Genomic DNA, 13,797 nt, shown 5'->3' on the forward strand with positions numbered 1-13,797 from the left:
CACAACTAGAAAGTTATTCGAGTCTCATCTCATTGTTCTTATTCAGATCTTGATTTCATCGTACATGTACTTACGCCCTAGTGTACACCTCTGGTCTCTAAGCTATTTCATAGAATTTGTGTTGGGACTTTACTGTAAGTCTTTTATGGGTCTATGAAGATCATATATAAGTCTTTTTTTCCTTCTTTATGTATTTCTTTACTAATCTCCTTACGAGATGAATGATTTCTATGATTGAACATCCCGCCATGAATTTGAGTTGGTTCTCAACAATACACATGCCCATCTTTACCCTTATATCCACCACCCTATCCTAAATCTTCATTGTGTGATTTAGCAACTTGATAATCCTATATAATTGTTGTAATTATGATATCACCCTTGTTCTTATATAATGAAATTATTATACTACATTTCCATTCTCATGCATTTTTGTCGTCTTGAAAAATGATATGCAACAATTCATTCAATCAGTACCCTACAGGCTACAAGTGCTCTTTCAAAATTCCATCGAGATCTTGTCTAATCTGATCTCTCCATCTTTACGCATCCTACGAATATCATTCTTAGCCTTCTCAACCCTTATACGCTGACAATACCTAATTATGACGCCTCTTTGGATGCTCCAAATCATCAAGCACTTAATTTTTTGGGCTCGCGTAGTTAATTTAATGAAGATATTTAAATACATACTCTGCTTTATTAAATCTTATTAGAGATATGTAACAATAGTATAAATTTCATTTAGATACTCGAATTACAACCATGTTCAAATTGAGCACCCGAGTACCATGATAAAATATTTCTATTAGACAATTTCGACGCATAATTTGGAAGAAAAAATATATATATTCTTTAACATTCATTACGTAAATAAGTTAATCACACATAATATGTGTCTTCCTAATTCAATTATATATAAACCTTAACATCAATTGGAACATGTCTGAGGTTTAACAACTTACTGAGGTTAATATGTATAATTAAATGAGATAATATATTTTGAGTGATTAATTTTATCCACGTAATGAATGCTTGACAACATACACAAAAGTTTTTAAAAATTTGAGTCGAATATATTTAATAATACTTTATCATATGTACAAATATATTTTAGAATATGATTAATAAAAATATATCTTAAAATTAATATAGTATAACTCTCGATAACTAAAGTATTACTCTATTAGAAAGAGATTAGATGATTGGGTGAAATTAGAGTAGAAAAAAGTAAGTCAACTATATGAAGAAACAGAATGATGGGCATTTTCGTAAATCGAAACCTACGACGACAACATATGTTGCTCCGCACAGCTTCACTCTCTTCAGTCTATCTTCATTAGCCCTGAATTTGCTTTCTTCGTTTTCGGAGGATCAATAGTATTTTTATTTATCTTTTAATATAGTAGTTTTTTAATTTTGAATCTAATAATTAATTACGAAGGTTATATAATTATAATAGAATCTTTTTGAATTAATATTGTCAGAATTATGAAATATTATTTAATTGAAAAAGAATATTTTTGAGATATAATGATGATTAATTTTGATTACAACAAAATTATTGTATCTTACAAATTTATGTATCAATTATCACAATGAAATGGACGACAATAGTTTATTGGATTACCTGGATGAAAATGATACAATTTCTAAAGTCCATTGCCTAGAAGAAAGTGTGGATACTATAAAAAAATAATATTGATGATAAAGTTGAACGCGATAAAATATTTTTAAAATCAGTTACAAGTAAAGAAACACTTATCACATTCAGAACTCATCACAATTTTTTTATTTCAATTCGAAAAGACAATATCGAAACTCTTAGCGTCTAGAACTCTCATCACAACTTTTTGATACAATTCAAGAAAACATCATCAAAATTTTAGAATGCAATAAGAAACTTAGAGACGAATATTAATTTGAAATACTAATAAGACCTTATATTTATACATGCATCTTTAAAATATATTATCTTATCCAAATATCTTTAGTTTAGACTTTAGAGTATTAACTTAGTGATTATATTTTATAAAAATAAAAAATCATGTTACTCTTCCATGGGGCCTACTTCTCAGACGATGTTGACGTGTCGTTCTCCCAATGCTTCCAGCAGTAATTTTTTATTTTATATGAAAACAAAAGATGATTTGTCAGATATAGCTGTCGTGGGACCCATTATTTTTGGGTTTACACGTTTATCGAGGAGATCTCAAAGGGTAATAATAAATCGGAGGGACCGATGATTTACGAATTACGATTTGGATTTTGTGTGTGGACCCTAGAGAGGACAGGGGTAATTTTGGTATTTCCATTTTAGTTATTTTTGGTGGCTAGGGTAGGCTTGTCTTTTATGATTTTTCTTTTTCTTTTCTTCTTTATGGGAAAAAGCAAATATGAATGAAAAAATAGAAATGTCAACATTGAGTGGATGTTGTTTATTTTGGATTATTATATATTATGGTGTAAGTAAACTTTCCATTGATATTTTCTTCATGTCAAATCTTTATATTAGCGAATGTGGTATATTGGATGATGTTGCTTTTTTTTTTATTCAGAGGTTTTTTTGAGTATTGGATATGAAAAAATTCATTAATAAGAATTCCTAAATTATTATTTTTATTTTACCCTCCCTAGGAGCTCCCACCCCTTTTGCTTCCTTGGTGACTCGAACTCGCAGCCTTTGGGTTGGAAGTGAGGGGTACTTACCATCCGAGCAACTTCCTCTGTTCCTAGTTACTTGTTCGTTTTTTCTTTTATAGTTGTCCTTAATTACTTGTATATTTTGACAAATCAAGAAAGGATAATTTTTTTTATCTATTATATCCTCAATTAAATGACTAATTATTTAGAAAAATGCAGAACTTTTCATTCACTTCATAATTAATAGGGAAAAAATGATAAACTCACTATGTCATTAATTGATTTTTTAATAGGTATATCAATTCAAAAGTGGACAAGTAATTAGGGACATATGGAGTATTTATTAAGTGGTTTTGAATAACATTTGGTTAGAGTTGAAAATAGAGTGTTTGGATATTAAAATTATATCTGAATATGAACTTTAACTAAAAGATATTTTGAAGTTTGAAAGTAAAAGCTATTATTTTACTTTTAAATATTTCTAAAATAGTTACCTTTTAATGTTTCAACAACATTTCAAATAATGAACTTCAATATTTAACCTTTTTTTTATATAGTTTTTAAATTTGAAAATTTTTCATATGGTATTTTTAGTTTGAGCACATCTTTAAAAAGCAAGATGCGTTTTTACTAAATTAACCTTAAATAAATAGTGTCAATTAATATGATTTCTTGATTATGTAAAAGTTTATTTTTATTTAAATAAGAGTAAAACTTTATTGTTGATGCCTTTTTTTTATTTAAGTAAAAAATTATTTATTTTGGACAAATATTTTTAGGATATTATTATTATTTTTTTGCTTACATATCAAACACAGAAAACAAATAAGAAACTCACTTGTTTTCTTGAAACATTTTTCTTCAAATTAAACATATCAAGAAACGACAATTATATAATTTTTCTTTTTACCCTCTATATTAATTGTTTTTCATCAAATCATCTTCCAAGACTAAAATTATAATACATCAATTAATATGTATATTATGATAAAATGTTTTTATCTATTAATTATGGGAAATGGTCAAATATGCCTCTAAACTATTTGAAACGTCTAGATATACCCCCTCCCTCCTCCCCCCTCCCCCGTTTGAAGTTTGGCTCATTTGTGCCCTCGTCGGTCCAACTTTTCGCGCATATATGCCCTTATAGACATTAGTTGCTTTGCTGACCAACTCATTTTTCTTTTCTTTAAATAGCAAATGAAATTGCCACATCCCCTTTTAATTACCACTACAAAAAAAAACAGTGTTTAGCGACGGAAATTAGTGACGAATTATTTTCCGTCACTATATAACAACGGATTCGCAACGAAGTAGTCATTTAGTTGCAAAAATTACAAATAATTTGTTTGAGTTATAATATAGTGACGGATTGGCGACAGAATATGTTTTTTGCCGCTAAAAAATAGCAGGAAACTTTGGCGCCCTAATTTTCGCTACGGATTTTGCAACAAAGTAGGTGTTACAAATTTATTAATATTCAGCGACGGAAAAGCGTTGCTAAAAGTATAAATATAGTTTTATGGAATTTAAATTATGTAGTGACGGTAATATCCGTCGCTAAAATTTAATGTAAATAATTATATTTATTTAGTAGCGATGGATGTCATAATCCGTCGCTAATGTTGTTGCAATTTTTTAACCAAATCATCAGTCCATAGAAAACACAAAAAGGAAACAAAAAGTTACTATCCATAAAAAATAGGATTTTCTCTTAGTGAAAGCTCTCATCTAGCAGAAGCTCAGGTGAAAGCTCTGTATCAGGTAAAACTTCTCTTAGTGAAAGCTCCATCTCCTTCTCCTTTCGACTGCTCTCGTCTCAGGTGAAAGGTGAAATTGCTCCTGTCTTCTTCATCCTCAGGTGAAAGGTGAGCTTCTGCCTTTGGTAATTTCTCTTTTTTCATCTGTTCGGTGAGCTTCTGGTGCGATGAAGAGGAGGGCGTTGAGTTCTATTTGGTGAAAAACAACTGGGGAATGGGATGTGGTTATCAAGGATATGCCAAAATTAAACGTAGTGCACTCGCTTGCTTCTACTTTGCTCTAATTGATTTTGAATATTTTTTCAGATTTTTTTTAGTCTCTAGCCTCTCTTGCTTCTGCTTTGCTCAACGAAATTCTCGAAATCTTATTGTGGTGGTGAAGTAGTCTCCAAGCTTGTCACTGCCCAGAGAAAGGTAACGTTTCCTCCATAATCTTCTCCTCGTCTTCTTCTATTTCTGATATGCCTCGCTACTTTGTTGTTGTGTCACTATTGTTTGTAGATGAGAACTGATGACTTCAATTTGCTATATATGTGTTGTTAATGGATTTCCTTGATTCATATTAATGTGGAAGTTGGGTTTTGTCATTTAGTATTTAGTATTGTTGTTTATTTGTTCCTTTGTTTGAATCCGTTTTCGGTGACTCTTCTTCGATATGTTGTAGAATCTCTGTTCTTCGTTTTCATTGTCTGTAAGCCCAGGTTTTACATTCAGTTTTGCTACTGTTAATGATGCTTTCTATTGAAAATAAGGATAGAATCTTGAAGCTAACTAAGGTGAATGTTGTTTGTGTTTTTGTTTTGTTTTGTTGATGTAGTACCTTGTTTCCAAATCCCCTGATCATTCTACGAATCGAATTTATGTTTCCATCTGCCTAAATTTTAGTAAAAAAATCTCACTATTTGTAGTTAAGCTTATAAGGGTGTGAAATCATGTTACTGTCCAGATTGTAGTTTGCTTTCAAAGTCATTGCCTATTTCTTTTTTCTGATCATCTCGGCATGTTGTTCTGCTTGATTTTCAATCTTTTTAAGTCTTTGAAGTTTGGCCTTGATAAAAGGTTTGATATTGGTATAAGTATGTGTATGTTCTTGTTGAGTTAAATAAAATGTAACGGGTCAATCTTTGTTGGCCTTATTGTCCAATTCATAAAAGATTAGATGTCAACAATTAGGAAGTCACTGAATTTTGTTTCAGCAGTTATTGAAGTAGTATATGTTTGCTTTTGTTTTATTTGATAGCTACTAGTTATCCTTTCGTTCCTTAAACTCGTCTCTTGTTTATTTATTATACTTAATAACTACTAAGCTATTAAGTATACAATAGAGTAACTTCTTTTTAGATTCGGCGAAATATCTTGAAAAACATTTTAGCTTCTGATTTAGTGAGCATTAATTTAGCTTCTTCTTTTTCTTTCTTTTATTTCCAAGTTTTATAATTACTATATATAGGTAATTCTAGGTGTACATGTTTATAATCTACACCATTTGTTTAGAGGCAACTATCTAACAATAGCTTCTGCACATACTCTTCAACTTGGTATCCACCTTTACATCCTTATATTTTATTTGACCAGTTAACTTCTTAGTTTTTCATTTGAATGAACTAAGTATCTTTGATTTTTAATATATTTTTTTCATTGTTGCATCAGTTTAGCATTTTAGATGTATGAAATTCTGTCTTCTTTCATTTGATAATACAACTACTAATATTCTTGTGCAATTCTCACGGGACAAGTCTTTCACCCTGCAAGACCTTGCTTCTCTACTTTGTGGTAATTTCTCTTTTCTTCATATGTTTTCTTTGGTAGGTAGGAGTTCCTTTTAGCTTTTGAAAATGTTACCATGATTTTCTGAAACTGTTCGTTTTATTTGTGTGTTTAAATACGTTTTATGCTTTAAAAATCACTGGAAGTAAGCCTTACTCTTTATTTTTACCCCTGATTTAGCTCAAAATTTAACTATCAAGGTATTTACTTTACTGAATGTAATTAGGAAGATGCTTGTTGTCATTGTATCCAATGTGCTTAAGCAAATTTAGTTTCTTTATATGTGTTTTGTATTTTGTTATTTGTATGCTTGTACTACTAGTTCCTTATTTATAAAAGGAAGTATAGTTTATACTCTAAAGTAAGCTGGCTGGATTAGAATGCTTTATTATTCTGTAAGTTGACTGGAATTAGAATTCTTCAGTAAGGAAAAGATTTTTCTTAGGCAAGCTTTTTTTCGGCTTTCCTAGTGAGAAATTTAAGTTTCAGCTCCTCCTTTCTTTAATTCACAGGCACAGGAGATCGAATTCCGATTGTTGTGAAAGTTACTGAATGAATCTATTTCATTCTAATTCGAGAAACTATTTTTGTTAGTTCGATCTTTATATTTTGACTAAATTTAATAAATATGAATTAGAGTACCTTTTAGTCAATCAACTAGTGCTTTTTTAGTAAAATTTTTGTTTGTTTAAGCATCGATAGGAACATGAATAATCTAGAGCATGGTTGGATGTATAAGAGGTTGGATGGTCGAGGGGCTATAAACTCTAGTTTCATAACCGGTGTGGATAAACTTATCCAATTTGCATGTACACAACATGATCGCTTGAGTGGTGATAAAGTTAGATGTCCATGTAAAAAATGTCACAACTTTAGATTCATGGATGTTGAAATCGTTAAACATCACCTTTATAAGACTGGATTTGTTGATAACTATTTTGTTTGGAAGCATCAAGGGGAAAAAAATGTGATCAATGAGATTTCTTCATGTCAATATTTGCATGGTAGTGCTCAACATGAATTAACATATGATAATCCATACTGACAAATGGTTTTAGATGCTTCGTGTCCCAACTTTTCCCAAGGTTCAGGTTGGCAATCTTCTAGCAATATTGAACCTCAGCCAACTCATCCTTGTGAACCTTTGATGGAGGAAGATCCTAATTCCGACTCTAAAAAATTATATGATTTGCTATAAGCAGCTGCTCAAAAATTATATCCCGGTTCTTCTCTCTCAATTTGCACTTGTCTCTCGGATGTTAAATATTAAAATGGATAACAATATGCCACACAGAGGATGTATTATTTTCCTTTGATTCCTAGATTGCAAAGATTATATGCATCCCCTGCTACTGTTGCTGACATGAGATGGCATCATAAGCATACAAAAGAGGATGGTGTAATGCGTCATCCATCAGACTCTGAGGCTTGGAAGCACTTTAATGAAACTCATGATTTTTTTGCTGTGGAACCAAGAAATGTAAGATTGGGGTTATGTACTGATGGTTTCCAACCATTTAGTCAGTCTGGGAGTAAATACTCTTCATGGCCAGTGATTGTAACTCCTTACAATTTACCTCCAGGGATGTGTATAAAAGAGGCTTATATGTTCTTAACAGTTATTGTTCCAGGGCCAACCAATCCCAAACATAAAATTGATGTTTATTTGCAGCCTTTGATAAAAGAATTGACTTTGTTGTGGGAGATAGGTGTGGAAGCATTTGACATCTCAAAAAGTAGAACTTTCAACTAAGGGCAACTTTAATGTGGACAATCAGTGACTTTCCAGCATATTCTATGTTATCTGAATGGAGTACTGCGGGTAATTTAGCATGTCCCTATTGTATGGAGGAAACACAATTCTTTAAATTGAAACATGGTAGAAAAACACCATGGTTTGATTGTCATAGGATGTTTCTCGACCAAAATCACCCATTTAGGAGAGATCGTAAAAACTTTCGTAAAGGCAAGATTGTCCAAAGATCACCACCACCCTATAGAACAGGAGCAGAATTATTGAACCAAATTTGTGACTTGGGCATAAGGAAAGTAACAGAGTTAGATGCAAATGAAGTTAATCGAAGATTATGTAAGTCTTGTGGATGGAAAAAGAAAAACATCTTTTGGGATTTGCCTTATTGGAGTTCTAACATGATTCGACATAATCTTGATGTCATGCATATTGAGAAAAATGTCTTTGATAATGTGTTTAACACAGTTCTTAATTTTGATGACAAAACCAAAGACAATCCACAATCACGTCAAAATATGGTAGAATATTGTGATCGACCTCAATTGGCAAAAGACAGTAGTGGAAAATATCTCAAAGCTATATATACAATAGACAAGGAAACACGAGTTATCTTGTTCAATTGGGTGAAAGGCTTAAAGTTTCCAGATGGGTATGTTTCCAATTTGGGTAGATGTCCAGACACAAATGCGAAAATGATACTTGGCATGAAAAGTCACGATTGTCACGTGTTCATGCAACGACTAATGCCTATTGCTTTTTGTGAACTACTTCCTAGTAATGTGTGGCAGACACTTTCAGAACTGAGCTTATTTTTTAAAGATCTTACTTCCACCACTCTACGAGTGGATGACATGGAGATTGGAGAGAGTTATCCCACAAATCTTATGCAAGTTAGAACATATATTTCTTCCTGGGTTCTTTGACTCAATGGAACATCTTCATGTGCACCTTCCATATGAAGCAAGGGTAGCTGGACCAGTGCAATATCAATAGATGTATCCTTTTGAAAGGTAAATGTGAAAATTTATGTCACTTATGACTAGTTTGACATATTTTCCTTTTCTAATGTAATGGTCCATCCATTTCCATCCATTTTATCTATTTAGGTATTTGGGAACTCTTAAAAGGATGATTGGGAATAAAGCTAATGCAGAGGGTTCTATTTGTGAAGCGTACTTGATGACAGAGTCAACACAATTGTTTTCTCATTATTTTGAACCTCATGTCATGACACGTAATCATAATGTGGAACGTAATGATGATGGTGGTATTGTGGAGGATCTTAAAGGAAATTTATCAATATTCTCCCATCCAGATTGAGTATGGGGAGAAGCAAAAAAAAGGGATTTATCCCTTGAAGAAATCAAGGCTGCCCAAACTTATATCTTACTAAATTGTGAGGAGGTTGAGCCATTTGTGAGGTAACAAAAGTTAGTGGTATTTTCTTAATGATATAAACATATCTTTATTCACGACTATTAAATTAAACTTATTATACTATGCTAAAGTATGTTCATGCAATGTTTGCAAGAAGAATTTCCGAATTTATCTCAGGGTCAAATAGATGATAGCCTTGAAACAAATTTCTCTACATGGTTCAAGGAATTTGTAAGATTTCAAAAATATTATCTTTTATGTGGTAATGTGCTTAACTTGACTTCGGAAATTTTACTAAGTCTTACAATTTTTTCAAAATAGGTCCGATGCAATCCCATAGAGAATAAATTCTTGAGTAGTCTTTCCCGTGGACCATTAATAAGTGCTACATGTCATTTTGTTAATGGATACAAATTTCACACAGAATGTCATGGTAACGCAAAATCAACAATGAATAGTGGAGTTCGTATCTCAGATTCAAATTTTGGTGATTATTTTAGACGGATAAAAGAGATTATACAAGTGGAATACCCTGAAGCGCCTTTAAAGCAAACTGTATTAATCAAATGTGAATGGTTTGATCCAACATGGATGTTGGTGTCAAAAGGCATAATCAATACAAATTGGTTGATATTAATCAACGCCGTCGATATAAAAAATATGAACCTTTTATTATGGCAATACAAGCAACTCAAGTGTGTTATGTGTCGTATCCCAACAAGAAAAAGGACAAAGATGACTGGGTAGTTGTAATGAAGGTCAAACCTCAAAATGTTATTGAATTACCTGATGAGGGGGTGGAGACAGCTTTAGAACTGAATGTTCCATTCCAAGTTGATGAAGTTGAAGTCCACGAGATAGATATGACTATTTCCATTGATGAAAACATACTCTTAAATAATCCAAATGGGGATACAATGGAAATGGATGAACCCATTTATGAGGGTTTATTGCAAGAGCATCATGAAATACAAATAGAATCAACAGAAGAATATGAAACCGAGAAAACTGAGGAGGAAAATGAGGTGAAGAGGATCAGGAAGAGGAAGAGTTTGAAGAAGACATAAATAGTGACTAGTGCTTGATAATCTGTTTTTGTATTTTCACCGTATTTTGTTTGTATTTGGTTTCTCCAAATATTCACATTTTATTTAGTTTCTGTTTTTCAAATTACGGTGATTAAAATCAGTAACTCTTGGATTTTAACCATGTGTGTTCTATTTCTTATTTTAACCTTTATTTAAATCTACTTGTTGCATTAATTAGTGTTATAAATCAGGTAACTGAATGTTCCATTTGAATGAGAGTTGTTTTGTGATGCTTTATATGCCTAGGAAATCTCCACATTCACCTTTTCCCCCTCTTTTAGCTACTGTCTTTTCATTATCATTGGTCATTTTACATTAGTTATAGAGTTTCTAGTGCCAAGTGTGTTGTCTTTGATGGCAATCCAAAGAGAGTTTGTGTTCTCTTCCTTGGTACAGGGAAAGCTGAAACAAATGTTATGCTTTGTGGTTATTTTACATTAGTGTTATACATACCAGCTTTGATGACAGAATGTAACCATCAGGTCTAGGTGCCTTATCAGAAGCACATGATCTGATGGTATTCAACTTTTTAGTCTCTTAAAAGGCTTCTATAGTTCCCTAATATCCTTTTCTTTGATTGTATTCAATTTTTTCAGAATCTGATATAGATTTCTGAAGCTCATTATTTGTGTAAATCTTCTAATCAAACTCAATGATAACTATTTCACTCTTTTATATACAGGCATAAGTTTTTTCACTTGATCTACAAGCTTTTTAGAGGTATTTTTAATATTTCAGCACACTTCAGTGAGGTAGCTTAATTTGTTTTATACTAGTGATAAATGTTTGACTCTAGTTTCTGGTTTTGCAATATTTATTTTTTTGGTCGAACAAACTGTTTGGTAATAGTCATTTGGTAGTCTCCTTTCATTCTCATACAACATGATATTATGTGGGTCTGCCTGTATCTTGTTTTGACATTGGATAAGTAGCTCCCATGCCTATTGTGTTTGTAGTTCCACATCACTGAAAGTTTCTTTGTTTAGACATATACATTTTTCAGGAAGCCAACTATATTGTTATATTTTTCAGGAAGCCAACTACACTGTTATATTTTTTATAGGTATGACTCGAGGCAGAGGTCGTGGGAAGTCTTTTGGTAGGAGTAGTCCTGCTATTCATGTAAGCATGCTAAATATTCTGATGCCTACTATAGTTTCTCCTTAACAAGATGGTACCACAACTGTTGAAACATTAGCTCAAAGTACCACCCCAACTATTTCTGAGACACCTCCAGTTACACCAAATCAGAGCAGTCCCATAGGTCAGGGTCTGTCTACTCAGAGCATCCTAACAGGTCGTAGTAATCCAATTGCTGAAGGTGATCTATCTACTCAAAGCAACTCAAGAGTTCATACAAACACAGTTGATGCTAATTCTAGTAGTAACCACTCACGAACCTTTATTTTTATAAGTTCTGCAGGGTTAGTCCACTCTTTTGCTTTTATCCTCATAACCTGTTTATACTTAAGTGTAGTTAATACTGGTAATCTTTGAATCCACAAGTTCCAGTAAACAAATTATAATTTAAGGTTCCCTGTTAAGCAATGCTAATTGATGGATCTGAAAAATCAGCAACCTACTATAATCTGAGTATTTTTTTTGTTAGCACTCACATATATAATGTTTGATTTATAATAAAACTCCAAATAATGTCTTCAAATTTACACAGGTTGGAACCTTCTATAATATGCTCTAGTTTCATAACCAAGTCTTTCAGAAATGATGTTGATCCCAATGGAATCAATTGGAAAAGTGTTTCAAAGGATGTAAAATATGGTTATTTTGGAGAATTTAAGGTATTACTTTTCATCGTAAATAAGTTTGGAAAGTGTATTCATACTTATAGATAGGATATTGATATATTACTTTCAAAATTTATTTCAGAAAAAATTCTATTGGGATGTTTCTATTAGTGAAAATGAAGTGAAGAGACACTGGTTGGTCAAGGCGGCTATAAAATATAGAAATTTTATTTCTAAAATAAAAGGGGGAGGAGTTAGGCCAGGTTTTGTACCTGAACGTGTTTGGGAAAGATGGACACAACTTTGGGGGAAGTGATGAGTCTAAGAAAAAGTCAGAAACAAATGTAAAGAATCGTCATGGCGGCCGTGAAGTTGCTTCTGGGACTCACACATGTGGCTCCATCTCAATTGGAGAGCATCGCAAGAAACTTGTAAGTATATATTTCACAAATTATATAAGTAACATCTTTAGGTTGTCTATATATACACTTGTATCTAAATACACATTATGCAATAGATATTTTTGTATCTAAAAAGTAATTTTTCTTTTGTAAAGGCTATTGAAAAGGATCGAGATCCAACACCAAGCGAGTTACATTTACACGTTCATACGCATGGTTATGATGGTAAATCTTTTGTTAGCGAACACTCTCGAATTGTCCATGTAAGTCCAAAACTTTGAAACCTATCTGAATATATACATGTCATTTCTTTATTAGAAGGGAAAACTTGGCTGAAAATGAATAGTAGTTTAGTTTCAGGGTTGGATGTTGTTATCTTGCTGCTCAACTGATGTGTGGACTATTTACTTCTTGATCTTTGTAATTCGTTCAGATGTTAAAAATTTCTTAGAATGTTTCGACTTATTGTTAGACTGTAAATCAGTGGTGTAACTTGTTTGCTATTCATGTTGTTTGCTTAACTTTTGTCTCTTTGCAATCTTGATGATTAGGTTCAGTCTCGAGTTCGTTTCTCCTTAGTAAGGTCCTCTTATTTCACTGTTTTAGTTGGATGTGAAAGTCGTGATTCAATCATGAAGCCGAAACATTTTCTATAGGAAAACATAAATGGTCGTACATGCCCTGTTATCCTACATTACGAGTTATTTTGTTTCAACTTTGTTGTAGCTAAGAATTTGGGTTTAAACGAGTTGGAAAGCTATCTGTTTCAAGTTGTTGAAATATTCTTTTGTGTTGTTTTCTTTGTTAAAGTTCCTTCCATTCTAACTAGGCGACTGTTTGTTGTTTTCATCATCCATACCTTAAGTCGAGATAAGACAAAATTTTAGTGTTTACGTCTAAGTTAAGTTCGATTCAATTATATTTGGCTGCTTCTCTCTTCATGCACCGACTTTGCTCTCCTTTCACTGCTTAACGTTGTGTTTGAATCAAATTTAAGTCTCCACTTTGTTTAGATTATTGTTGGTAAATGCCTACCATCTGTAGTTTTAAAGATGAACTTCATAACATGTTTTCCTTATCTTTGTCTTGTTTTGGTTTTCATGAGGATTGTTTTAGTTCTCTTCACTACGGGTGTAAAAGTTTCCCGTAGTGATGTTATTTCAACATCTGTTCTATGGCCCTCTTCCCCCAGTCCAGTAGTTTCACTTAGTATCACAGAGGATTACAAAATGTGCATGTTTATAAAAAAAATATGTTATGAGA

At 32.2% G+C, this 13,797-nt stretch overlaps 1 long non-coding RNA gene across 1 annotated transcript; it reads left to right on the top strand.

The window, feature by feature from the left end:
- Window positions 1-12,040: 12,040 nt before the first annotated feature.
- LOC125877158 (uncharacterized) lies at window positions 12,041-12,343 on the top strand. Its single transcript, XR_007447577.1, has 2 exons — window positions 12,041-12,187; window positions 12,276-12,343. It is a non-coding gene; the product is annotated as an uncharacterized LOC125877158 (long non-coding RNA).
- The last annotated feature ends 1,454 nt before the right edge of the window (window positions 12,344-13,797 follow it).

Source organism: Solanum stenotomum, chromosome 9 (assembly GCF_019186545.1).
Source record: "Solanum stenotomum isolate F172 chromosome 9, ASM1918654v1, whole genome shotgun sequence".
NCBI classification, from domain to species: domain Eukaryota; kingdom Viridiplantae; phylum Streptophyta; class Magnoliopsida; order Solanales; family Solanaceae; genus Solanum; species Solanum stenotomum.